The 27848-nt window shown below is 38.7% G+C and overlaps 1 pseudogene; it reads right to left on the minus strand.

Annotated features, from left to right (window-relative positions):
* Positions 1-27848, minus strand: part of LOC132519129 (ATP synthase F(0) complex subunit C1, mitochondrial-like) — a 65501-nt pseudogene that overhangs the window by 36376 nt on the left and 1277 nt on the right.

The following is a 27848-nucleotide window of genomic DNA, read 5'->3' on the forward strand; positions in this document are numbered from 1 at the left end:
TTTCAACAAGAATAATTGGAACACTGTTCTAAAGAGCCTGCACTCTCTAGCTTAGAAACAAATGGCTGCATGTGTGACATTTCTGAATGGTGACATAGTCAAGGAACCCTCTGATTTTTTATTTTCAGCTTCAGGTTATGGAGAGGGGAAAAAAACAGAAAAGGGAAATTAGGCATTAATGTTCCTACTGTGGAGAGACAGAGACTCCAAATAAAGGTACCACTTATTTTAAAAAGATGTAACTTAAGAGGAAATCCAAAAAAAAAAAAAAAGGATGTTCACCGGAGTCTCAATACAGTGAATAGCTGCTGTCCTGGTTGTAAATTTCACTCTTAGGTCTTGGGTGCCTTTAACTGGTTCCATTTAGGCTGAAAGCACAAGAAAATACCTCTTGTGGTAAACAAAGCAACAGATTTAAGTTAATGCTAATGTGTTCACAGGCAGAGCCAAAAGCTTTTCAGGGTTATTATAACACACTGGGCTCTTAGCCCATCCATCTAAATGTCTAAAGTAGACTAAAGTTATGGATCAGTCCATTGTATACACCATCCCACATGAGAGCCAGATGCTACTGTTTACTGTGCTAGTAACTCTGCCAGCTTCAATGTGAAATCTGAGATTGCAGTTTGGGGTCAATGGAAGTTATAGATTGATTTTTCTGATCATGAATTCAAGCTTCTACACTCCAGTCTGGTTTAATTAATGCTACTTTTTAGAACAATCTCTTAAGCCTAATTTACACCCAACTCTCTAAACTGTTTAGATGGAGGGCTTCCTTGTGAAAACTGTTTATTGTCTTTTGGGCTTTGGGTTTGGTGTAGGTCTTCAGCATATTTTTGTCCTTTGTCTTGAGCATGGAAAAGAAGGCATGAAGATCTATTGCACAACACTACATTTGAAAGCACCACTACATCACAGCCTTTGAGAAGACTGGGTAGAAAAACCGTTCTGTGTATACTGATTTAGAAAAAGACTATCTACTGTCCTCCGTTGTAAAGACAATTCTATCATTCAAGACTCAGTATTGGGTTTTACTGACTCAGTTAGATCCTTTATTTTAATCTTACCCCATTTGATTTGTGCCTTTTTATCATATTTTGAGGAAGTATCATAAGCAATAATAATAATAACAATAGCCATTACCACGTGCTCAGCACTTCCCATATGCTATACCCGGTACCAACATTTCATTTATTTATGGACATTTCACAGACAGTAAGGTAAACTTGCCCCAAAGCACATGACTTGTTAGCTGAGATTCCAACCGGGTCTTTCAAAGTCTAAAGCGCTTTCTCTTACAACTTATGCTTATTGTTTCAACTATAGATTTCTATCGAGTTTTGTACACAAACTAAAAGGTTGTGACAAAGCCCTTTTTATCTACATACAACACAGATTTGGTGATGGGGGGGATGTTGATTTACAGATGAGGAGGGAATGCCTTTATTTTAGGTAAGATTTCGTTGTGTTAATGAATCGTGGTGTGATATGGTTGAAAGGTACAGGGAATGCTTAGAAGTAATACTTACCTGCTTGTTAGTTCTACTTTCAGTATCTAGAAGACAGTCCCCGTAGCAAGTTTCCAATGAAAATGTAATTTAACAAAATTTTGCATTACAGGTCCTTATTATTAAAAGGGTAGCTCTTTTAGCTTTATCCAAAACAGGGTAGACTTTTACTATAAAGTTTTGCAATGATTAAGACTTCCTAAAGGTAATCAATGTAATTTAATGCACTAATACAGTTATTTCACAGAACGATATTACTAAAAATCTAAAAAAGCACATTATCATATTTGTTATATTTTCCTCCTTTTGTATATTAGTTCACGTCCCCGAACTTGGGTAGTCAGTTGCCCTCATAGCTTAGATTTCTTTAAGTTCCTCGAGAGAGAGGCCGACTTTTACCTTTGCCTTCTCAGCTGGGCACAGTAACTGGTACAGGATGTTGCTTGTTCACAAAATTGCCAACCACTCAGAGGCCAGCTCTCTAAAGGTGTAAGCTTAGTGGTTGAAACTTCAAAGCAGGATTTCTTTGACTTCTTAAGAGAATACATTGTAGAAAAACAGAAAATATCTAAGTAATCCAAACTGAACTGCTTGTGCCTTGGTTTTTAGCAAAGCAATTTGACAAATCCTTTCATGCTAGCCATTCAGAATACCTACCCATTGTTACAGGTTTTGTTTGTGACACTTGAAAGTATACCCTTAAATGTGCTATTCAAGTGTTAATGAAAAATAGGTTCCAGAAAGGTTTACATATTAGATCTTTTTTCTCATCTTGGTGTTGAAACATCAACTCTGCCATTCAATAACTTTTCCTCATAACTCAATATTATTGGGTTTTATAATAAAAGAAACATTAAGCCATCCCTAATGAAGAATGAAGCTGATTTACAAAGTAGATTTTGCATGATTTCACAGTCACACAATTATTATGTTTTGTCCAGAAAAGACTATTATTTCTCCATGTTGTATATTTTATGCTTACTAAAACTGTTGGTATATATAAAAGCATATTCTTTCTAGTTGTAAAGTTACTTGTGGAGTAATACGGCAGAATTTTAAACTCCTCATCCTGATATTGTATGGTATTTAATTTCAGAATAAACTGAATCCTGGAAGAACATTTGGCCCAGATATTACTAAAAATAATTGTTGCTCTAAAGTTTCACACAGGGAATAACATTCCATGATTTTCTATTTGTTATGTACTCTGGCTTCATTTTCCATTTGGGATTGAAAAGAAGAAATTTAGAAAAAAAAATATTTAAAAAGGAGATGCCTTGGTGCTTTATAAGCTCCCAATATGCTGCCTCAGTTAAACCTAAATTGTTGCTGTAAAGAGACAACTATATATTTTTGTGTTTAGGCACTAATCTGTTTAAATTATTTAAAATTTAATTTGGAAAAAAGGTAAATCCCCCGTAATGACAGCTAGACTGGTATATGTTAGTTGATCAACACTTAGCTAGGTTGGAAGGGCAGAAAATGATCTGTAGCAGCTGGATTGTAATACAGGTCTCATTTGGATGTGGAACAGTTTTGAAAGGTGGTCTTGCTTTCAGCTTAACCACCAGAGAAATAAACAGAGAGGCTTTGCTCTACTGAGGAAACGCTGGAACATAGAAATATAAAAAGGTTTGAACCAGAATAAGCCAAACATGAGGTAGTAAGTAAGGGAGATAACAATAAGCTGAAGTGGCAATCTTTTAGACCATAGTAGCTTGAAAACCCAGAACAGAACATTGGATTAAACAGATGGCTGGAGATTTCTGATTTTAGAGATATCAGAGCAATTTTCCAACATAAATCTGGTAGGATACCAAAGTTAGATTAGTTTAAGCTGTGACTGATAATCACAGTTAATGATTAGTTTTTTTTTTTTTTGTACACGGGCCTCTCACTCTTGTGGCCTCTCCCGTTGCAGAGCACAGGCTCCGGACGCGCAGGCCCAACGGCCATGGCTCACGGGCCCAGCCGCTCCGCGGCATGTGGGATCTTCCCGGACCGGGGCACGAACCCGTGTTTCCTGCATCGGCAGGCGGACTCTCAACCACTGCGCCACCAGGGAAGCCCAATGATTAGTTTTGATGATACATGATACACCAGGTGTCTGTCTATACATTGTTTTTTTTTCTTTTAATTTATGAATGATTTATGTTTTTGAATATATAATATACAACCCTAAATTCAAAAGATACAAAAGGATAAACATATCTTCTTCCTTCCCCTGTGCTCTAGTTCCCCTCCTCAGAGACAATCACTGTTTTTAGTTCCATGTGTATTTTCCGGTTGTATTTCATGACTTTCTCTTTCTATCTATCTATCTATCTATCTATATAGATGTATATATGTACACACACATATCTCTATATCTTGTTAAACACAAATTGTGGCATAGTACGTACACTATTCTGTGTCTTTTTTCACTTAATATGTCTTGAGCATTTTTCCATATCAGTACATACAAAGTTCCTTATTTTTTAAGCAAGTGTTTTATTATGAAAAATTTCAAACATACACAAGATTAGCATGTATAATGACCCCTCCCAGATATCTATTATCCAGCTTCAACATACTTATCAATATTTTGACAATCTTACTGTATGTTAGAAAATATCAAGAGATTATCATTAATTTTGTTCCATGTGATATTGGCCTAGTTGTTATGTGAAAAGGAAAAACTCCTTATTGATTAGTGATACATGTTGATATATTTATGAGTGAAATGATATGTTGTCTGATGTTTGAGATTTACTTTAAAATATACAAGAAAAGATATGTGTGGGAGGAATAACTTGAATCAAGATAGGCAAAATGTTGAAGTTGGATGAATGCAGAGTCATTGTATTATTTCTCTGCTATTGTATATGTTGGACGATTTCCGTAAGAATACCTTTGCTAATCTGGTTTCAACTATAGCTCTCCTTTTTTCTCAGGAGTGTTTTAAAATAAATCCAAGATATCATGTAATTTCACCCATAAATTTAGTATGTATTCCTAAGACATACTGAACAAAAACCTACTACAATGCCATTATCACGTCTCAGAAAATTAATTTATTTTTTTTTTTTTGCGGTACGCGGGCCTTTCACTGTTGTGGCCTCTCCCGTTGCGGACCACAGGCTCTGGACGCGCAGGCTCAGCGGCCATGGCTCACGGGCCCAGCCGCTCCGCGGCATGTGGGATCTTCCCAGACCGGGGCACGAACCCGTGTCCCCTGCATCGGCAGGCGGACTCTCAACCCCTGCGCCACCAGGGAAGCCTAATATTTTTTAATAATCTAAAATCCAATCTATTTTTCAATTTCCCTAATTTTCTCAAAAATATCTTTTTAAAGTTGTTTTGTTTAAATTAAAAGTCAAATAGGTCCACATATGGCATCCATTGACACTTTTAAACTTTAATAATTCTCTTCCTTAAAAAAAGGCATCCATTCATTTAAGAAACTTAAGTTATTTATCTTGTAGAAGACCACACCTTCTGGATTTGACTGTTCCGTCCATGTGTTGTTCAACTTGTTCCTCTGTCCCTTGTATTTGAGACTTGATTGGATTCAGATTGAATATTTTTGGCAAGAATCCTTCCTAGATGGTGCCTGCTGTGCTCTTGCGGCATCACCTTAAGAGGCTCATATGTCTCACGTTTGATTTTGAGTGATTCAAAGATTGAGCAGAGGATTTGGGTGGTGTCAATCTGATCTGCCTATTGTAAAGCTTCCCATCAACATTTTGTCTAATGTTTTTGACATCCAGTGTTTATTACTGCCTCAGTCCATTATTCCATTAGGGGTTGCAAAATAATTTTCTAGTTCTCCATTCATTTTTGCATTTATTGCAAAATAAAGAAGTTCCCCTCATCAACTTTTTGATGAGTCTAAGTACAGTTGGCTTATTCTTTTAAAGACCATATAGCATTTTACTGTACCATAATTTAACGGGTCCCTATTTATGGATATTTAGAGTGTTTCTTTTGCTATTTCTTGGATTAATGTTTTTTCATACTGTATTTACTATTCATTATACATACAGAAGCATATGAGAAAACTATAGAATTTTAAGATATTTATATTTTAATAGAAAAATAATTATTGGACTTTTTACTTTCTGAGTGTTAGTTTAGTATAAACGTAAGAGTTAGAGTCACACAGACATGTATTTTAACCCTGGATCACTTATTAGTCACATGACCTTGAGCAACTTATTTATCCTTTCTAAGCCTCATTCTCTTCATTCATATATTGGGAATAACAGTAATATCCAATTCCTGGTTTTATTTCATCTTTGAAACAATCTATCAAAATGCTTGGTACAGTGCTTACTACATAGTAAGTGCTCAGTAAGGTGAACTTGGTTAACATTTGAGGGTTAAATGAAATAGCACATGCAAAGTCCATTGGACAGCCCCTGGCAAATAGATGCTCAATATGTAGTGCTACTTTTCTCCCTTTCTTCACTTTTGCCCCCAATCTGAGCAGTAATGATTGTTCTTTTTCCACCTGTTTTCAGGAATGAAAAAATAAAACCCAAAAAGTCTTAGCTCCTCTGAGCCTTTTGCTGAGAGACCATTCTGTCACTCTAGTATTAGCCTTGGTGGAGACTCACACGGAGGTTCTGGGGCCGCAGCTTCCTGTCGCGGAGGCCTGGCTACATACGGAGAAACTGCTTTTCAGGTTGTCTCAGTCCAAAAAAAGAATAGGTAGAATGCAAACAGCACTAAGTTCTAACCATGACCAGTAGAAATAGAGTGTTCCTCTCTTCTGCCTTGCCCTCCCTGCCCAAATAGAACCATGACCAATTAACATTCCCATCAAACATTACTCTAGAATAAATGCAATTTGCCTGAAAGTTGATACGCTAAATTATTTTTGCTAGCAACTCATGAGAATGACTATTTCTCCTGTGCTCTTGGCATTCCTCTTTCCCATGTATTCCTCGTCTTAGTGAGGTTTTCATCTTAGCTTTATTCCTCTACTTCCCCCTATCAAATCATGGCCACTCTTCCCTCTTTCTCCTAGGGTTTTAGGCTTCTAGCACCTCGTCTCCTTACTTTCTGCTCTAATCTTTCAATTCTCAGAAGCACCATCTGTCCATGAAGTAAGGAGACATTTTGCACAATTCCTTTGTTCATGTGATTGGATAAAACTGGCCCTTCTCAGCATTACCTCATTTGTTTTTCCCATGTTCCTATAGAATAGCTGACAAGCACTTTTCTTTCACTGGTCCCAGGTTTCTTAGATATACAGAATGCAGAAAGGTTAAGTGATGTGAAATGATATGCGGAAGATAATAACGGAGTCAGCCCTGCAGACTGGATGAGGATGGTTGGCTCCCTGATGCCAGGATCAGGCTATTTTCAATGAAATCTGCTGAAGGAGCACACAAATATTTTAGTAACAGTCTGGAAAACAAGAGGTACTTTTGGCAATTCTAGTGATACTCTGCTTTGACAGAAAGATACCATGAATGTGTGCTGAGTCTTTAAAGAGTGGTGAGGCTAAATATTTTGCCAAATTTGAATGACTTTTAAGTATTAAGGTGTGGTTTTGGTTAAGATGACTGCCATTTGGTATTTTAATTGAGATTTGGAGTATCACAAACTCTCATAGAATTGCTTTGCTACTTAAATGAAAAATAAAGTATAAAGCAGAGGAAAGAAGGTCAAGAACACAGAGGCCACTTATTTTTTCAGTCACTTTATGATTAATCCATGACAAATTAGTTCAGATGTCAGTGATCAATTTTAAGCAGGAATGACCCATGTCTGTTCTTCAATCAAAAAATTTCTAGGGGGCTTCCCTGGTGGCGCAGTGGTTGAGAGTCGACCTGCCAATGCCGGGAGCACGGGTTCGTGCCCCGGTTCGGGAGGATCCTGCGTGTCGCGGAGCGGCTGGGCCCGTGAGCCAGGGCCGCTGAGCCTGCACGTCCGGAGCCTGTGCTCCGCAACAGGAGAGGCCACAACAGTGAGAGGCCTGCGTACCGCAAAAAAAAAAAAAAAAAAATTCTATACCTAGGATGAAGGATGACTTAAAAAATTATATGTAGAAGTTGAAATTTTGTCTTGTACATTCTCTGTACCTGGAACTCCTAAAGAGGAAAACCTCTTAAAAACGTCAACTTGTGATCCTTCTCTGCTAGGTTTGCACTCCTCTATGCGTTGGGCAATAGATTGTTTCTCCCATCTATGAAGGACAAGTGTTATTCCTCCTGCTCTCACTCATTCATGCAACAGTAATTTTATTAAGCAACTACTAAGTGCTAGATCTGGTGGTACAAAGACAAATAAGATGTGGTCCTGCTCTAACAGCTGCCACTAGGTTAAGCATCTCTGCCTGGAACAGGCAGGGTTTCCCAGAGTGTGGTCTGTGGCCTCTCCTGGGGCCCTACCTCAGCTACCAAGTCAGAATCTCAGGATAGGCTGAGGAATCTGAATTTTCATCAGATGATTCTCATGCATTGGTCCAGAGCATAGTAGGAATAAGGTGGTTAAGGGGGAGAGTACCAGCCAACATGCAGTGCAGCACATCCCTCAGAGAGGGCTTTCTTTCCACTCAGCATTAATATTTCTGGGAGGCTCCACAGAAGGGGAACACCTTGCCTGGCTTGAAGGAGCTTCCCTTGGAAGAGGTAGGCTGAGTGCTGGTGTAAAGGCTTCTGGGAATGGTATGAGTTCTGTCCTCCAGAAATTCTTAGTTCTGGATCGAGGGGCAGATTCTGGGTTGGGTCAGGGGTGGTGGTGGTGGGGTTAAGGGCTTGTACCCCTAGAGGGTCCATAATTTAGTCCCTGGACTGTTCAAGGGGAGAATATAGCTGGCAGCTAATATTCTGAACATTCATTTAGGGACAGAAAAATGTAGAGGTAAAAGCATAAGAGCTAGTACATATGCAATGTCTTGTTATACCTAGGTGCTTAGAAGCACTTTACATACATTAATTCATTCAATCCCAACAGCCTTATGAGTAACTGTGTTAGTACTGTTGTCCTCATTTTACAAATGAAGAAACAGGAAGGTTAAGCAATGCTCAGAGTCCCCTAGAAGACCCAGGATTCCAACACAGATAAGTGTAGTACAGAAGGTTAGCTCATTACCACTGCAGTCAGCTGTCTCTTAGAAGCAGCATCATGTAAAATGGTAAACCTTTCATACTGTTCTACTTGAGCATTGATTTCTTCAGCTTTTCACCAAGTAATATCCTCCCTCCTCCATGGGCCACACAAAGAGCACTTCTGGAAGCCCTGACAGCTGCCCTCTTAAATGCCTTTAGGACTGGCTTCGGTTTTAGAGAAGAAATTACATGCTTCTTTTTGTTGTTACTTTACAATCTAGATGCAGTGAAAATCCCTGTTACAGAAGATGTGGTCCTTCACTTCACTGCCTGAGTGAAGACTGGATGCACTCTTTTTAGAGATTAAGGCCCCAACATCTTAGTCTTTAAGCAAGTGTGTGATACAAAACAAAACAAAACCAACCAAACAAAACACCCCCCAAACTCACAGTGCATATTTAGACGGCTGAACAACCTTTCAGTTTCTCTTATTTTTTTTAGCTTCTTTGATTTGATTTGAATATCAGATTGAGTATCTAAAAGCTTTCATGTTGTGTGTTCGGTAACATGGCTAATTATTAACAAGTTTAAAACATGTTAACAAGGAAAAACACTTCTGAACTCTGAGCTTCTGACATGGAGAGTTATTTGACCTGAGTTCTTATTCAGGAGCTATTGAACATTTTTACATATTGTGCCAGCTGGCAGAGACCTGGCTTACAAACAGATCTGGAGTTATCTTGAATCAGAAGGAAACTGGTGAACTGAGTGGCTCTCTTTCTCTCTGTAGGAGTAGGAGCAAGAGGCCTGCCGTTTCTCGGAAATTTTGCCCAGTAGTCTGGCAACGTAGACACCTTCCTGGCCTCCTTGCTGGAAGAATTACACCCACAAAACATTATCTAACACTGACCCAATCATTCTTAGGTGTAGGTTTGCTGCATAAACACTTATTCCTGCACTCATCAATACCCTTGCCTAACTGGGTCAGCTCTTGCAGCTTTACAGAAGGGCATGGTTATTTCTGACTATGAAAAGATGCATGAACTTCTGATAGACCCCACTGAATATCCAAACCCAAATTATTTTATTAATTTCAACGAATTGTTTTCCATTAAAATAATAAGTGCTTCTTTTATTTATTTATTTGGCTGCGTTGGGTCTTTTTTTGCTGCACGTGGGCTTCCTGTAGTTGCGGCGAGCGGGGGCTACTCTTCGTTGCGGTGCGCGGGCTTCTCACTGCGGTGGCTTCTCTTGTTGCGGAGCACGGGCTCTAGGCACACAGTCTTCAGTAGTTGTGGCACACGGGCTCAGTAGTTGTGGCTTGCGGGCTCTAGAGCGCGGGCTCAGCAGTTGTGGCACACGGGCTTAGTTGCTCCGCGGCATGTGGGATCTTCCCGGACCAGGGCTCGAACCCGTGTCCCCTGCATTGGCAGGCGGATTCTTAACCACTGCGCCACCAGAGACGTCCCAATAAGTGCTTCTTATAAAAAATTCAATAGAAGAAATATTTGAAGTAAAAGGTGAGTGACCATCAACCCCCAATTATTTTCAGTGTTCACAGATATCTGGTGCTTCTCTTAAAACCGTTTTTCCACCAAAGAAAACAATAGTTTAAACTGCTGAAAGCGAGAGTTATGATTCATAAAAGTTATTTTTAAATTTTTGACTACTAAGAGACTATATTAATTTCCTATTGCTGCTGTAATAAATTTCCACAAATTTACTGGCTTAAAACAACACAAATGTATTACCTTACAGTCTGGAGATCAGCCGTCCCAAGTGGGTTTCACTGGGTTGAAACCAAGGTGTTGGCAGGGCTGTGATTCCTCTAAAGGCTCTAGGGGAGAATCTGTTTCCCTGCCTTGTCCGCATTCTAGAGGCTGCCTGCATTTCTTGGCTCCTGACCCCATCCTCCATATTCAAAAAACATCACTCCAGCCTCCGGTTCTGTCATCACATCACCTTCTCCCTTGTTGATCCACTTGCCTCCCTCATAAGGATCCTTGGGGTTACACTGGGTCCATCTGGATAATCTCTCATCTCAAAATCCCTAGCTTCATCCCACCTGCAAGGTCCCTTTTGCCATCTGTGGTGACACTCAGAGGTTATAGGGGTTAGGGCGTGGACATCTTGTGGTGGAGGCATTACTTAGCTACCACAGAGACATATGACTGATTTGCTCAGGGATTTTGTGTGGGAGAAACTCATATTAAATTAGCACTTCTCCCTCAACTCTTCTTTCTGTTTTCATCCAAATACCAGAAGCTCCATTAAGGTCTCACATTTGATTTATCTGAGAACACCTGACAGTGATGTGAAGTGGGCCCTAGAGCAACATTTACCAAACTGGCGCTCTAGTGGCCCATGAAATGTTAAAGATGTTCTGCGTTAAAAAGTGTTCTGAGGGAGTTCCCTGGAGGTCCGGTGGTTAGAACTCCGTGCTTTCACTGCCGTGGCCCGAGGTTCCGTTCCATCCCTAGTCCGGGAACTAAGATCCTGCAAGCCACTTGATGCAGCCAAAAAAAAAAAAAAAAAAAAAGTGTTCTGAGTCAAATAAGCTTGAAATATTCAATACATTGTGTGCTCCTACCCATTCAGCTTCCTCTTGTTTTTTTTTTTTTTTAACATCTTTATTGGAGTATGATTGCTTTACAATGGTGTGATAGTTTCTGCTTTATAACAAAGTGAATCAGTTATACATATACATATGTTCCCATATCTCTTCCCTCTTGCGTCTCCCTCCCTCCCAACCTCCCTATCCCACCCCTCTAGGTGGTCACAAAGCACCGAGCTGATCTCCCTGTGCTATGTGGCTGCTTCCCACTAGCTATCTATTATACATTTCCCACTCACCTTCCTCTTTAATACACATTAGCATATGGGAAAGCTACTGAGAATTCTTGCTGTTGTCTGTGATTCCAAATGTATTTTGCAATGAAATATTTTTTCTCTTTATATATATATATATATATATATATACATATATATATTTAAAAAGAATGCTCATTAATTAATAAGTGTATCATGTTCAGGAACTGTTGTTCTTAATGCGGTCTTTCATTCTAAAAGTTAACTAACTATATTGCCCTGGAAAAATAAATAAAATAAAAAGGGCATAGTGGAGCTGACTCTAAATATCTCCTAAATGACATTTTTCCTATTTAATTCTGTCTCTGCTACTTATGTGGAACTTAGTTTATTTAGACTGTAAAGCAACCAACTTTCATAATTTAAATTAAAAACCTGATATTAAGAATAACTTAAGTTTCTGTTAATAAATATTTAGAATAATATTACATGCATAAAACATTTTGTGACTATGACAACACAAACAAAATTGTTTTGAAAAGCAAGATAATGTCTTGATGTTTTTCAAGGCATGTAGAAAAATTTACTACTGTGAATACTATTTCTGAATCGCTGGACTGGAATCCATTCGTTTAAAAATTATATTAATCTTTTCCCTATTTTGAGAAGACAGTTCCTCTGAAGGAATCCAGAATGGTAACTGATAACTTAGGTTGATTCACCTGAAACTTCCAACAGTGGTGTGAAGAGAGCTTTAGCCTCCTCTTCTGGGTTCATGGAAAGATGGTCCTTAGCATAGGTTGGCAATGCGATCTTTGTCAGATAAGACTTTCATTGCACTTTCTTATGACACCGATCACTTTTTAATCATATATTATTAGTTGTATGTTATGGCTTGCCTGCACACAGTAAAGTTCCTGAGGGTAGGAGCCATCAATATATTTGTTGTGTGCCTGTTTCAATGCTTTTCCCTTAGCAGGAACTGGACCAGTGTTTGTCAAATGAATGGCTCAATGAATGAATGAATGCATTAATTGAGAATGGAAATCCTAGCAATATCAAGTGTGTATGTCAATAATCCATCAGTTGATCCATCCATTTATATCCTTCCCTACTTAAAATTTGAGGAAACTCCCAAATATATATAGAGAGAATAAGGAAATAGCTAAATTAAAATTAGGTAAGACAATTAAAGCAAAGGAAAGATAAGGGCTGGAAAGTAAAATGGATTTAGGACTGAGCCTAGTTCTGAAAAATATATACCACAAAATCTTATGCATTTGTAAGGGGAGAACAGTGATTTGGTGCTAAGCTTACTGGAAGCCTATGAAGGAAGCAGTTGGTTATTTGATTTTCAATATCTAGAAAATTATGATGTCAGTTGCTCACATGAAACAGTTATTCCTGGAATTAGGACCAGAGAGAAACTCTTCCTATGGTATAACAGAAGGAGTTTACTGTGTAATATAAAGAATAATGTATTCAGCTTATCTTTAAACACAGCGATGCATTTCAAAGAGAAATTTCTTATATTACCCTTGGTTTATACTGATAGCATCCCCACCATAACCTATATGAAGAGTACAGCTTTTGAAAGGGATAAACAGTGGTTCATGAAATCCTGTGATTCAAAGGAAACTGCAAGATAGCTTTCAAACAGTTTTTGCAAAACCTGTACTTAGCAATTAATGTGCATATAAAATTTCATTAGCAGAAACAAATGTGGAATAATGTAAAATCTATTGCCTAGTTATTAGAATAAAATTGAAATCAATTAATAGAATCAATTATCTGAAGATGGGGCTCAAATATTGATGAACATAATTTACTCTTTTTTTTTTAACTTTTCTCTCTATGTATAACTACAGAATGCAGCAAATGGAACTAGTTATTAAACAACAGGGAAAATTCAGTTAAACAGAGAATATATTTCTTCCTTAGGTTGTAATTTAAGTTCCTTTTCAGTAGAAGGAAACGGACTCTAGTGAGAATTCACAGATGCCAATTATCCCAGAAAATGATGACTTAAAAGGAAGGTGAGAGTAGAAACCAATTAAAGAAGAGCATGCACCTGGAGCCCTCTCTTGGGGATGGGAAAGTTGGATGGGAGTGTTGTAACTGCAGGGATGTGATAGATGGAAATAGCATGTCTTTTGGGAAATTAACCATCACTAGCTTCCCGTCTTATGCACCCGTGTGGATTTTATGTTGCCATCTTGTAACAGAGGCACCACCAATGGCAGTTGGAGATATTTGTCAACATGCAAAAATTTACTGAAGAGTTTACAAAACTGTGAATTTCCAAAAGTTATTGTTAAATCTTAGAGATTTTCTTGGGATGTTGTCTAACTACTGGAAGTTCTAAGGTTAGGATAAAACCTTACCCTGGCCTCCTCCCTTACTTCTGACTTACAGCGTTGGTACTGGCAAGGGGAACCCATCAGATCTATCGATAGAATGGAAAATAAGCCTTCTTATTTGGTTTCTAATTCCTTTGAGTCACCATACATTTAGGAGTTTTAAGCCTATATAAAATGACCGTCAAAATACTTTTTTCCATCTCTCTTCCCTTTCCTTTTTTTTTTTTTTTAAAAAAATATTTATTTATTTATTTTTGGCTGCGTTGGGTCTTCATTGCTGCGCACGGGCTTTCTCTCGTTGCGGCGAGCAGGGGCTACTCTTCGTTGTGGTGCGCAGGCTTCTCATTGCGGTGGCTTCTCTTGTTGTGGAGCACGGGCTCTAGGCATGCGGGCTTCAGTAGTTGTGACACGCAGGCTCAGTAGTTGTGGCACACGGACTTAGTTGCTCCGCGGCATGTGGGATCTTCCCGGACCAGGGCTCAAATCCGTGTCCCCTGAATTGGCAGGCGGATTCTTAACCACTGCGCCACGAGGGAAGCCCCCTCTTTACTTCTTGAAACAGTAGTCTTCCGCAACTCTAGCTGCTTCCTTCCTTCCTATTAACTTTTAATAGGCCACCACCCCTACTGCTTCACTGACTTTGTTCTGGCAAAGAACAAAGATCAATTTTGTTCTTCACCAAATTGATTAGCCTCTTTTAAATCTCCATCTTAGTTTTCCTCTGTCCCATTGTATATCTCTAAACCAGTCTTCTTCCTGTCCGAAGTACCCTCCTCTCTCTTGACCTTCTCCTACCCCTGTGGCTCTTTTTTTGGTCTTGTAAAAGGGCCTTTCTTCACTTTTTAGAGATTGTTGCTCATCTTTGTGTTCCTTTAAGTTTTCTCTCTTTTTTTCTGGTGATCTCATTCATCCTGAGGTTTGAAATATATGCTGATGCCCCATGCATTAGTCAGAGTGAGGCTAAGCTGCTGTAACAAATAGGTAGGTGCGTGATTATGCTCCATCTGGTCAACCAGGATCTCAGTTTTCTTATCTCTTGTTGCTCCACCATCCCCTAAGGTGCTGTCTTTATCTGCACCATCTGCAGTAGCCCAGTGGCACCATGTCTATGTTCCAACACCCAGGAAGTGAAGGTCAAGAATTTCCAAAGGAAGTGATAAAGAAATTGTACACAGTGTTTCTGCTGAAATTGCATTGATGAGGTTATAGTCTCCTGACCACCTGTAGCATCAAGAGGGGCTGGGAGGGGGAAGGGTAAGCTGTGACAAAGCGAGAGAGAGGCATGGACATATATACACTACCAAACGTAAGGTAGATAGCTAGTGGGAAGCAGCCGCATAGCACAGGGAGATCAGCTCGGTGCTTTGTGACCGCCTGGAGGGGTGGGATAGGGAGGGTGGGAGGGAGGGAGACGCAAGAGGGAAGAGATATGGGAACATATGTATATATATAACTGATTCATTTTGCTGTAAAGCAGAAACTAACACACCATTGTAAAGCAATTATACTCCAATAAAGATGTTAAAAAAAAAAAAAGAGAGGCTGGGAAATGAGTGGCCATGTGCTCTGTGAAAACGGTGAGTTTAATAACTATGAGGAAGAAGGGGAGAAGGCAAAATGAGTGGTCCCTGCTAAATGAGTGGGTCAGCCCCATTCTCTCATCTTCCACATTCATAGATCTGTCTACTTTGTGAAGCTTTTTTTTTTTATGGTTCATTAGTTCTTTTAAAAAAATTTCAGCTTCATTGAGGTATAATTGACATATAAAATCATAAGATATTTAAAGTGTACATTGTGGTGGTTTGATATACACTGTGAAAGAATTTCCCCATCTAATTAATTCACACATGTGATGTCTTCTTCTGCATGTCCTAAAGACACCTCAAACTCAACATGTCAAAACGAAACAAGTGTGAACTAATTGTTTTCTCCAAGTCGACTCCTCTTACCAAACTTTCTCAGTCTTAGTTAGTGGTTATTACTATGTTGTTTGAACTAGAAAACTTAGTCATTCTTGACCTTTTTATTCCCCACAGCAAATTTGCCACCAAGTTCTATATATTTTAATTATTGAATCCATCCTTCTACCACTGTCTGTGTCTATCCAGGCCCTAAAAAGCTTTATCTTATATTATTTCTGAAGCCCCCTGACTGGTCTCCAGTCCAAAAGTTGTTTCCTTAGATGACTGTCCTCCCCACACAGCCACCATATTTATCTTTCTAAAGCGCATATGGATGATTAAAAGTCTGTAGTGACCCTCCATTTGCTCCTGTGGGTTTTCTTTAAATACGATTTTTAGAAATAGAACCCTTTTTTTTTCTTAAAATAAATCCTACCCCAAATTCCCCATATAAAAAAATATTCAGAACTTCCTATATGGGCATTGTCCTTAGAGTGTCATTTGAAAATTACTGGCCTCAGGATTTTAATTCAGATTACTTGCTGGTAAATAGAAGACCGTCACAATCCAGGCCCAGCTGACCTTCCCAAACTTACCTCTAGCCAGTATTTCCATCATCTTCTCTGCTCTAGTCGCATGGCATTCATCACCCCTCTCACACACTTCAGGCCCTTGTGGGTCTGTGTTTGCTCCCGTTCCTTCAGTCCTGAGCGGTGCCTCCTTGTTGTACGCTGGCCACACCGTTACTCACCTGAAAGGGCATGAGCTTTGGAGCTAGGCAGACTTGGAGAGCCTCGGAAGAGCCTCATCTGAGCCTTGGTTTCCTCATTGCATGGGTTTAATAAGAGAATGTATGTAAAGTACCCAGTCCATAGGAGAACCTCAAAATGCCACTTCCTTTCCTTCTCTCTCCTTCTTAAATGTCACTTCCGTATTTTGTGTGTGTGTGTGTGTGTGTGTGTGTGTGTGTGTGTGTGTGTGTGAATACTGCAGGAAGAAGTTGGTTTCCCCAATCTGTTTTTATAGCATTTGATAATGCTTCTATAAGAGAACTTTTATTATTATATTTATTTATGTATGTAGTTGTCTCACCTGTTGGATTTTGAGCTCTTTGAAGATAGGAGTCTTGACTGACTCACCTTTGATCTTTGGTGCCAGGCAAAAATAGACATAAAATAAATGTCTTTTAAACTGAAGTGCATTGAACTGTATTGAAATGGAGTTGTAGTAGAAAAAAAAAAAGGTCAATCAGTTTTTCTGGCTCTGACTTACCCTTCTCATAAGGAATGGAACAAGAGTTTGACGGATGTGCATATGCTGTTTTGCAATAAAAAGGAGCAGACTTCTGATTCTGAACATGAAATAGCAACTGCTGGACTGTGAAACAATTTGCAAAATTGCATTTATCCTGGAGTGTTTTGTTTTGGCATCAGTAGGGTAGAATGTTGTTTCATAGTCCATGTTTATTGAACCATGTAAGGGATTTACAGGAGCATCTGTATGGAGGCCAAAGTTGAAGTGGGGCACAGTCCCAAAAAAGTGACATGTAAAACAAATTGATGTGTTCAAGCATGCAGAGTTGACAACATAATCTGCTATTTTTATAGAGGAAATTTTGGCACTAGGTGCAGGGTGTATATATATGTGACAAAATCAGGCTTAATATCAACTCCCCCCTACCAAACAAATAAACAAGTTCCTCTTCTTTACTTCTCTATTTCTTTTTATTTTAATGTGGTAAAAAACATAATAAAATTTACCATAATAACCATTCTTAAGTGTATAATTTAGTAGTGTATATCAACATTATTGTGCAACAGATCTCTAGGACTTTTTCATCTTGTTACAGTGAAATTCTGCACCCACTGAACACTAATTCTTCCTCTTGCCTTCTCCCTGCCCTGGGCACCACCCTTTTACTTTCTATTTCTGATTTTGAGTACTTGAAATACTTAACATGAGTGGAATCATAGAGCATTTGTCCTTTCGTCACTGGCTTATTTCACTTATAATGTTCTTCAGGTTCATCCATGTGGTAGCACATGACAAGATTTCCTTCTTTTTAAGGCTTCATAACATTCTGTTATTTTTATATTACACATTTTCTTTATCCATTCATCTGTCAGTGGACATTTGGATTATTTCCATCTTTTGGCTATTGTGTTAATGCTGTGATGAACATGGGTGTGCAGATATCTTTGAGATTCTCTTTTGAAATCTTTTGGATAAATACCCAGAAGTAGGATAGGTGGATAATATGGTAATTCTATTTTTCATCTTTTATGGAATCTCCATGTTCTTTTCCGTAATGGCTGTACCATTTTACACTCCCACCAGCAGTGCACAAGCATTTCAATTTCTCTCCATTCTCACCATCCCTGTTATTTTCCATTTTTTTGATAGTGGCCATCCTGATGAGAGTGAGGTGCTATCTCATATGGTTTTTTTTTTTTTTTTTTTTTGCGCTACGCGGGCCTCTCACTGTTGTGGCCTCTCCCGTTGCGGAGCACAGGCTCCGGACGCGCAGGCTCAGCGGCCATGGCTCACGGGCCCAGCCACTCCGCGGCATGTGGGATCTTCCCGGACCGGGGCACGAACCCGTGTCTCCTGCATCGGCAGGCGGACTCTCAACCACTGCGCCACCAGGGAAGCCCATCTCATATGATTTTGATTTGCATTTCCCTAATGATTAGTGATGTTGAATATCTTCTTTGGAGAAATGTCTGTTCAAGTCCTTTGCCCATTTTTAAAATATTGGATGTTGCTGTTGTCCTTGTTGTTGCTGAGTTGTGAAATTTCCTTATGTATTTTGGATATTAACCCCTTATCAGATATGTGCTTTACAATTTTTTTCTTCCATTCTGTAGATTGCTTTTTCACACTATTGATTGTTTCCTTTGATGTGCAGAAGATTTTAAGTGTGATGTAGTCCCACTTATTTTTGCTTTTGTTGCCTGTAGTTTTGGTGTTCTACCCAACTTTTTTATTTCTTTCAATGACATTACCGGTCTTTGTGTTATACACCTCTGAAGTCTTGAAATATCTCTTTCTAGTCCCCTATAATGAAGAGTTGCCTAAGACCACTCAATTCGGTAATAGTTCTTATATCCATTCTCTCTCTCTGTCTCCATTCCACTGCACACATGGTTTATCACTCCTGTATGGATTTCTCTTTCCTCCTTATATGACATCTCTCCCCTTTCCAGGCTTGTCAATATACTGCCTCCAGTTTGTGCTTCTTAAAGAAGCATATGTCTAGTTATAGATCTGTTTAGAATACTTAAAGTTTCCCCATTGCTGTGCAGAAATGTCTAAATTTTTCTAAAATCTGGCTCTGACTTACCTTTACAGCCTATCCTTTGTTCCTTTCTCCCATTCCCTACACAGACTTTATAGTTTAGTTAAACAAGGTGAATTGTCTTTTCCTTGTGTTGCCCCATAGTTTCCTGACTTTGCCCGTGCTGGTCTTTTTACTTGGAATGCATTAGCATGTGCTGGTGACCCTCGTTTGGTCATTCATCTCTCTGTCTGCCATCTTCCGCTCTTATTTCTCTATACTTGCTCCTAGGGAATTCATCTTTAACCTTGACCTATATGTTGATATTTCTTAAGTTAGCATCTCTGTGTATGATCTCATTGCCTCAAGGATGTTACTGAGGTTTTAGGGGACCAATGACTAGCACTCATCCTCCACACCCAAGATATGAGCCAGTTAAGGGATAGACTAGGAGTAAGACAAATGAAACCAAAATACCATCTTTATTATTAATAAAGTTGCAACTGGAAAAGGTGGCTTATACTTGGGAGAAATAGAGTTCCTAATGCTGGACCTAAAATTAGTCCACTTTAAAACTTAAACAGGTGGTGTACAGCAGGATGCACTTCCTACTGGCGATTGCTGCCCAAAGATAAAGAGAAAAAGGAGAGTGCTGTACATGTCCAGCTTTTGCTGTCAAGGTCCTCAGTCAGCCTCCTGTGGGGAGAAGTGAGTGAGGAGATGGAGCAAGGCCGAGGGGGTTGCACTACTGGACATCTGTCCACATGGAGGAAACATCGGGAGTGGGAGGAACATTTCTCCTCCTCCCCTGACACACAAGTATCCTTCCTGCTCTCCCACTCTCATCCTGCATCCATGTTCATCATATTCCCCTCAAAGACAGCTCTCCTCCCCGACTGCTCTTGTTACACTAGAACTTTTCACCACCTTTAACTTGACTTCTCTCATATGCCACAAAGTTGAGTATTTTAGTAACATTCCTTTTCTTTACAATGCTTCGGTAATTTGATCATTCTCCAGTATCGCTACCATTAACTTAGGACGGACCCTTAGCACCCTCGAATGGATTTGTCCAATCTGTAAGTGTTCTCCTTCACTTCTGGTTTGCTTCCTAAAGAAGAATGTTTATAAATCCAAGGTATTTTGGATTAGATGCACATTGGCATTCGAGTGTCTCTTCATTGCCCTAATGCATGACATTCTTTTACAACATACTCCAGCTTACAAACAGCACTTTAGAAAGATAATGTTCTTGGAACATTCCATGCTCATTCCTATTGCATCTTTGCCCAAGTGGACATTTCTGCTTGAAGAACAGTCCCTTAACCCTTTATATTCTTAAATTTCCAATTCACTGTCCACCTCTCCTAGATGGCTTTTTGTGTACCTCTAGTTGGCATCTCTGCTATTGTACTTAAAAATTATTATTTTTTAATTCTCAACTTATTTATTTTTTGTTTTATTTTTTCAACTAATTTTATTGAGGTCAAGAGGATTTCCTTTACTTCTTATGTCTGCCCTCCCTTTCCCTACATGTCTAGTATGGGCTAAACACAACAAAAAAATCAGTGGAACTGATTAGTCAAGAAAGTTAGAATAACATGAGTTATTTAATATGTTTGAGGTTAAATTTCCAGGCTAAGATGTGAGTCTTTACATATTAAACAACAAAAAATTTCTCCATTTCCTCGTTAAGAACTTCTGTAAATGACATGGCATTTATAAGTATCCAATTTAGAGTTCTTCTGATGCATTCCTTGTTGGAATATAAGACCCTTTTCTTTGCTGAATCCTAAGTGAGAGTATTGGAATGGAATACTGACAGGAAAAAAAAAAGCTCTCAAGATAACACATGGCCTCAATCAAGAAAGCATCAGAAGGAATTAAGCAGGAATTTGGAGAAAAGACATGTTGTCATCTGGGCTTATTGATTTTAAAAGAAAACATTTGGGTACATTTAATATTTAAAGCCACTTTCTGGACCCTTCATCTTAGAAAATAAGTTATTTATTTATAATGACTCTGGTTTCTCTCTGATGTATAGTGGTAAATTTGAATTGACTTTGTACAACAGCATAAAATATGTGATGGAAAGGCCAAAGGATGCTCTAGAAGTATCTACTGGAACTTAATTTACTAAAGGAAAATATTAAAAGCAGAAGTTTTGTCTTACTTACATCCACACAGTTGTTTTTTCTAATAAATACAGAACAATTTGAGAGGTTGACTCCTTGAGCTTTTATTGTTCTTGACTTTCATTTGTTAAAAAAGTCTTCCTTTTAACAGTAGAACAACTATTACAAGTTAGCTAATCAATTGAGTCTTCCATCTTTTATGAATATTTTGAACGGTTAAGAATAGGAGGAAATCTTGGAGAAATTGGGAATGTTTCTTAATTCACAGGATTTCAGGATCCTGGACAAGGTGCCATGTCTAGGAATGACCACAAAGTGGTGTAGAAATAAATACCTTAAACATACGTGTCATTCATTCATTCACTAAACAAGCATTTAATAGTCCACAGCTACATGCCAGGAATAATGTTAGGCACCAGAGAAACTGAAACAATTTAGATACAGTACGTGTCCTCAAGGAGCCTAGAGTGTAGCAGACCGAGATGTACCTGTAAGGAAATAAGGGCAATAAGAGTGCTATAAGGACTAAGGTGGAACTTTATATGACAAAGAATGGGGACCAAAAAGAAGGGATGGACACTTTTACAGAAGTTGGGGGATGGAGGAGGGAATGTGGGTTTGTAAAGGCACAACATGGAAATGATTTTTTTTTTTAACATCTTTATTGGAGTATATTTGCTTTACAATGGTGTGTTAGTTTCTGCTTTATAACAAAGTAAATCAGTTATACATATGTTCCCATAGCTCTTCCCTCTTGCGTCTCCCTCCCTCCCACCCTATCCCACCCTTCTAGGTGGTCACAAAGCACCAAGCTGATCTCGCTGTGCTATGCGGCTGCTTCCCACTAGCTATCTATTTTACATTTGGTAGTGTATATATGTCCATGCCGCTCTCTCACTTTGTCCCAGCTTACCCTTCCCCCTCCCCATGTCCCCAAGTCCATTCTCTAGTAGGTCTGCGTCCTTATTCCCGTCCTGCCCCTACATTCTTCATGACCATTTTTTTTTTTTTTTTAGATTCTATATACATGTGTGTTAGCATACGGTATTTGTTTTTCTCTTTCTGACTTACTTCACTCTGTATGATAGAGTCTAGGTCCATCCACCTTACTCCAAATAACTCAGTTTCGTTTCTATTTATGGCTGAGTAATATTCCATTGTATGTATGTGCCACATCTTCTTTATTCATTCATCTCTTAATGGACACTTAGGTTGCTTCCATGTCCTGGCTATTGTAAATAGAGCTGCAATGAACATTGTGGTACATGACTCTTTCTTTTTTTATTTTTTGCGGTACGCGGGCCTCTCACTGTTGTGGCCTCTCCCATTGCGGAACACGGGCTCTGGACGCGCAGGCTCAGTGGCCATGGCTCACAGGCCCAGGGGCTCCGCGGCACGTGGGATCCTCCCGGAGCGGAGCACGAACCCGTGTCCCCTGCATTGGCAGGTGGACTCTCAACCACTGCGCCACCAGGGAAGGCCTGTTGTTGTTTTTTAAACATCTTTATTGGAGTATAATTGCTTTACAATGGTGTGTTAGTTTCTCCTTGATAACAAAGTAAATCAGTTATACATATACATATGTTCCCATATCTCTTCCCTCTTGCATCTCCCTCCCTCCCACCCTCTCTATCCCACCCCTCTAGGCGGTCACAAAGCACCGAGCTGATCTCCCTGTGCTACGTGGCTGCTTTCCACTAGCTATCTATTTTACGTTTGGTAGTGTATATATGCATGACTCTTTTAGAATTATGGTTTTCTCAGGGTGTATGCCCAGAAATGGGATCGCTGGGTCGTATGGTAGATCTATTTTTAGTTTTTTAAGGAAACTCCATACTGTTCTCCATAGTGGCTGTATCAATTTATATTCCCACCAACGGTGAAAGAGGGTTCCCTTTTCTCCACATCCTCTCCAGCATTTATTGTTTGTAGATTTTTTGATGATGGCCATTCTGATCAGTGTGAGATGATATCTCATTGTAGTTTTGATATGCAGTTCTCTAATGATTAATGATGTTGAGCATTCTTTCATGTGTTTGTTGGCAATCTGTATATCTTCTTTGGAGAAATGTCTATTTAGGTCTTCTGCCCATTTTTGGATTGGATTGTTTGTTTTATTGATATTGAGCTGCATGAGCTGCTTGTAAATTTTGGCGATTAATCCTTTGTCAGTTGCTTCATTTGCAAATGTTTTCTCCCATTCTGAGGGTTGTCTTTTCATCTTCTTTATGGTTTCCTTTGCTTTTGAGTTTCATTAGGTCTCATTTGTTTATTTTTATTTCCATTTCTCTAGGAGGTGGGTCAAAAAGGATCTTGCTGTGATTTATGTCATAGAGTGTTCTGCCTGTGTTTTCCTCTAAGCATGTGATAGTGTCTGGCCTTACATTTAGGTCTTTAATCCATTTTGAGTTTATTTTTGTGTATAGTGTTAGGGAGTGTTCTAATTTCATTCTTTTACATGTAGCTGTTCAGTTTTCCCAGCACCACTTATTAAAGAGGCTGTCTTTTCTCCACTGTATATTCTTGCCTCCTTTATCAAAGATAAGATGACCATAATTGGGTGGGTTTATCTCTGGGCTTTCTATCCTGTTCCATTGATCTATATTTCTGTTTTTGTGCTAGTACCATACTATCTTGATTACTATAGCTTTGTAGTATAGTCTGAAGTCAGGGAGCCTGATTCCTCCAGCTCCGTTTTTCTTCCTCAAGATTGCTTTGGCTATTCGGGGTCTTTTGTGTTTCCATACAAATTGTGAAACTTTTTGTTCTAGTTCTGTGAAAAATGCCAGTGGTAGTTTGATAGGGATTGCATTGAATCTGTAGATTGCTTTGGGTAGTAGAGTCGTTTTCACAATGTTGATTCTTCCAATCCAAGAACCTGGTATATCTCTCCATCTGTATCATCTTTAATTTCTTTCATCAGTGTCTTACAGTTTTCTGCATACAGGTCTTTTGTCTCCTTAGGTAGGTTTATTCCTAGGCATTTTATTCTTTTTGTTGCAATGGTAAATGGGAGTGTTTCCTTAATTTCACTTTCAGATTTTTCATCATTAGTGTATAGGAATGCAAGAGATTTCTGTGCATTAATTTTGTATCCTGATACTTTACCAAACTCATTGATTAGCTCTAGTAGTTTTCTGGTAGCATCTTTAGGATTCTCTATGTATTGTATCATGTCATCTGCAAACAGTGACAGGTTTACTTCTTCTTTTCTGGTTTGGATTCCTTTTATTTCTTTTTCTTCTCTGATTGCTGTGGCTAAAACTTCCAAAACAATGTTGAATAACAGTGGTGAGAGTGGGCAACCTTGTCTTGTGCCTGATCTTAGTGGAAATGCTTTCAGTTTTTCACCATTAAGAACGATGTTGGCTGTGGGTTTGTCATATATGGCCTTTATTATGTTGAGGTAAGTTCCCTCTCTGTCTACTTTCTGGAGGGTTTTTACCATAAATCGGTGTTGAATTTTGTTGAAAGCTTTTTCTGCATCTATTGAGATGATCATATGGTTTTTATTCTTCAGTTTGTTAATATGGTGTATCACATTGATTGATTTGCCTATATTAAAGAATCATAGTATTCCTGGGATAAACCCCACTTGATCATGGTGTTATGATCCTTTTAATGTGCTGTTGGATTCTGTTTGCTAGTATTTTGTTGAGGATTTTTGCATCTGTGTTCATCAGTGGTATTGGTCTGTAGTTTTCTTTCTTTGTGACATCTTTGTCTGGTTTTGGTATCAGGGTGATGGTGGCCTCATAGAATGAGTTTGAGAGTATTCCTCCCTCCACTATATTTTGGAAGAGTTTGAGAAGGATAGGTGTTAGCTCGTCTCTAAATGTTTGATAGAATTCACCTGTGGAGCCATCTGGTCCTGGGCTTTTGTTTGTTGGAAGATTTTTAATCACAGTTTCAATTTCAGTGCTTGTGATTGGTCTGTTTATATTTTCTATTTCTTCCCGGTTCAGTCTCGGAAGCTTGTGCTTTTCTTAGAATTGTCCATTTTTTCCAGGCTGTGCATTTTATTGGCATATAGTTGCTTGTAGTAATGTCTCATGATTCTTTGTATTTCTACAGTGTCAGTTGTTACTTCTCCTTTTTCATTTCTAATTCTATTGATTTGAGTCTTCTCCCTTTTTTTCTGGATGAGTCTGGCTAGTGGTTTATCAATTTTGTTTGTCATCTCAAAGAACCAGCTTTTAGTTTTATTTTTCTTTGCTATTGTTTCCTTCATTTTTCTTCATTTATTTCTGATCTGATCTTTATGATTTCTTTCCTTCTGCTGATTTTGTGGATTTTTGTTCTTCTTTCTCTAATTGCTTTAGGTGTAAGGTTAGGTTGTTTATTTGAGATGTTTCTTGTTTCTTAAGGTAGGATTTTTTTGTATTGCTATAAACTTCCCTCTTAGAACTGCTTTTGCTGCATCCCATAGGTTTTCGGTCATCGTGTTTTCATTGTCATTTGTTTCTAGGTATTTTTTGATTTCCTCAGTGATCTCCTGGTTATTAAGTAGTGTATTGTTTAGCTTCCATGTGTTTGTATTTTTTACAGATTTTTTTTCCTGTAATTGATACCTAGTCTCATAGCGTTGCGGTCGAAAAAGATACTTGATACGATTTCAATTTTCTTAAATTTACCAAAGCTTTATATGTGACCCAATATATGATCTATCCTTCAGAATATTCCATGAGCACTTGAGAAGAAAGTGTATTCTGTTGTTTTTGGATGGAATGTCCTATAAATATCAGTTAAGTCCATCTTGTTTAATGTATCATTTAAAGCTTGTGTTTCCTTATTTATTTTCATTTTGGATGATCTGTCCATTGGTGAAATGGTGTGTTAAAGTCCCCTACTATGATTGTGTTACTGTTGATTTCCCCTTTTATGGCTGTTAGCATTTGCTTTATGTATTGAGGTGCTCCTGTTTTTGGCGCATAAATATTCACAATTGTTATATCTTCTTCTTGGATTGATCCCTTGATCATTATGTAGTGTCCTTCTTTGTCTCTTGTAATAGTCTTTATTTTAATTTCTATTTTGTCTGATATGAGAATTGCTACTCCAGCTTTCTTTTGATTTCCTTTTGCATGGAATATCTTTTTCCATCCCCTCACTTTCAGTCTTATGTGTCCCTAGGTCTGAAGTGGGTTTCTTTTAGACAGCCTATGCACAGGTCTTGTTTTTGTATGCATTCAGCCAGTCTGTGTCTTTTGGTTGGAGCATTTAATCCATTTACATTTAAGGTAATTATCGATACGTATTTTCCTATCACCATTTTCTTAATTGTTTTGGGTGTGTTTTTGTAGGGCTTTTCCTTCTCTTGTGTTTCCTGCCTAGAGAAGTTTCTTTAGCATTTGTTGTAAAGCTGGTTTGGTGTTGCTGAATTCTCTTAGCTTTTGCTTGTCTGGAAAATTTTTAATTTCTCTGTCAAATCTGAATGAGATCCTTGCTGGGTAGAGTAATCTTGGTTGTAGGTTTTTCCCTTACATCACTTTAAATATGTCCTGCCACTCCCTTCTGGCTTGCAGAGTTTCTGCTGAAAGATCAGCTATTAACCTTATGGGGATTCCCTTGTATGTTTTTTATTGTTTTTCCCTTGCTGCTTTTAATATTTTTTTCGTATTTAATTTTTGATGGTTTGATTAATATGTGTCTTGGCATGTTTCTCCTTTGATTTATCCTGTATGGAACTCTCTGCCCTTCCTGCACTTGATTAACTATTTCCTTTCCCATATTAGGGAAGTTTTCAACTATAATCTCTTCAAATATTTTCTCAGTCCCTTTGTTTTTCTCTTCTTCTTTTGGGACCCCTATGACTCAAATGTTGGTGCGTTTAATGTTGTCCCAGAGGTCTCTGAGACTGTCCTCAATTCTTTTCAGTTTTTTCTTTATTCTGCTCTGCAGTAGTTATATCCACTATTTTATCTTCCAGGTCACTTATCCGTTCTTCTGCCTCAGTTATTCTGCTATTGATTCCTTCTAGAGAATTTTAAATTTCATTTATTGTGTTGTTCATTGTTGTTTGTTTGCTCTTTAGTTCTTGTTAAACATTTTTTGTATTTTCTCCATTCTATTTCCAAGATTTTGGATCATCTTTACTATCATTATTCTGAATTCTTTTTCAGGTAGACTGCTTATTTCCTCTTTGTTAGTTAGTTCTGGTGGGTTTTTACCTTGCTCCTTCATCTGCTGTGTGTTTCTCTGTCTTCTCATTTTGCTTAACTTACTGTGTTTGGGGTCTCCTTTTCGCAGGCTGCTGGTTTGTAGTTCCTGTTGTTTTTGGTGTCTTCCCCCAGTGGCTAATGTTGGTTCAGTGGGTTGTGTAGGGTTCCTGGTGGAGGGGACTGGTGCCTGTGTTCTGGTGGATGAGGCTGGATCTTGTCTTTCTGGTGGGCAGGACCACGTGTAGTGGTGTGTTTTGGCGTGTCTGTGACCTTATTATGATTTTAGGCAGCCTCTCTGGTAATGGGTAGTGTTGTGTTACTGTCTTGCTAGTTGTTTGGCATAGGGTGTCCAGCACTGTAGCTTGCTGGTCGTTGAGTGGAGCTGGGTCTTGGCGTTGAGATGGAGATCTCTGGGATATTTTCGCCGTTTGATATTACATGGAGCTGGGAAGTCTGTGGTGGACCAATGTCCTGAACTTGGCTCTCCCACCTCAGAGTCACAGCCCTGACACCCATCCAGAGCACCAAGACCCTGTCATCCACATGGTTCCGAATAAAAGGGAGGAAAAAAGAAAGAAAGAAAGAAAAGAGCAACCAAACCAAAAAACAAATACACCAATGATAACAAGCGCTAAAAACTATACTAAAAAAAAAAAAT

The sequence above is a fragment of the Lagenorhynchus albirostris genome, chromosome 4 (genome assembly GCF_949774975.1).
Source record: "Lagenorhynchus albirostris chromosome 4, mLagAlb1.1, whole genome shotgun sequence".
Taxonomy (NCBI): domain Eukaryota; kingdom Metazoa; phylum Chordata; class Mammalia; order Artiodactyla; family Delphinidae; genus Lagenorhynchus; species Lagenorhynchus albirostris.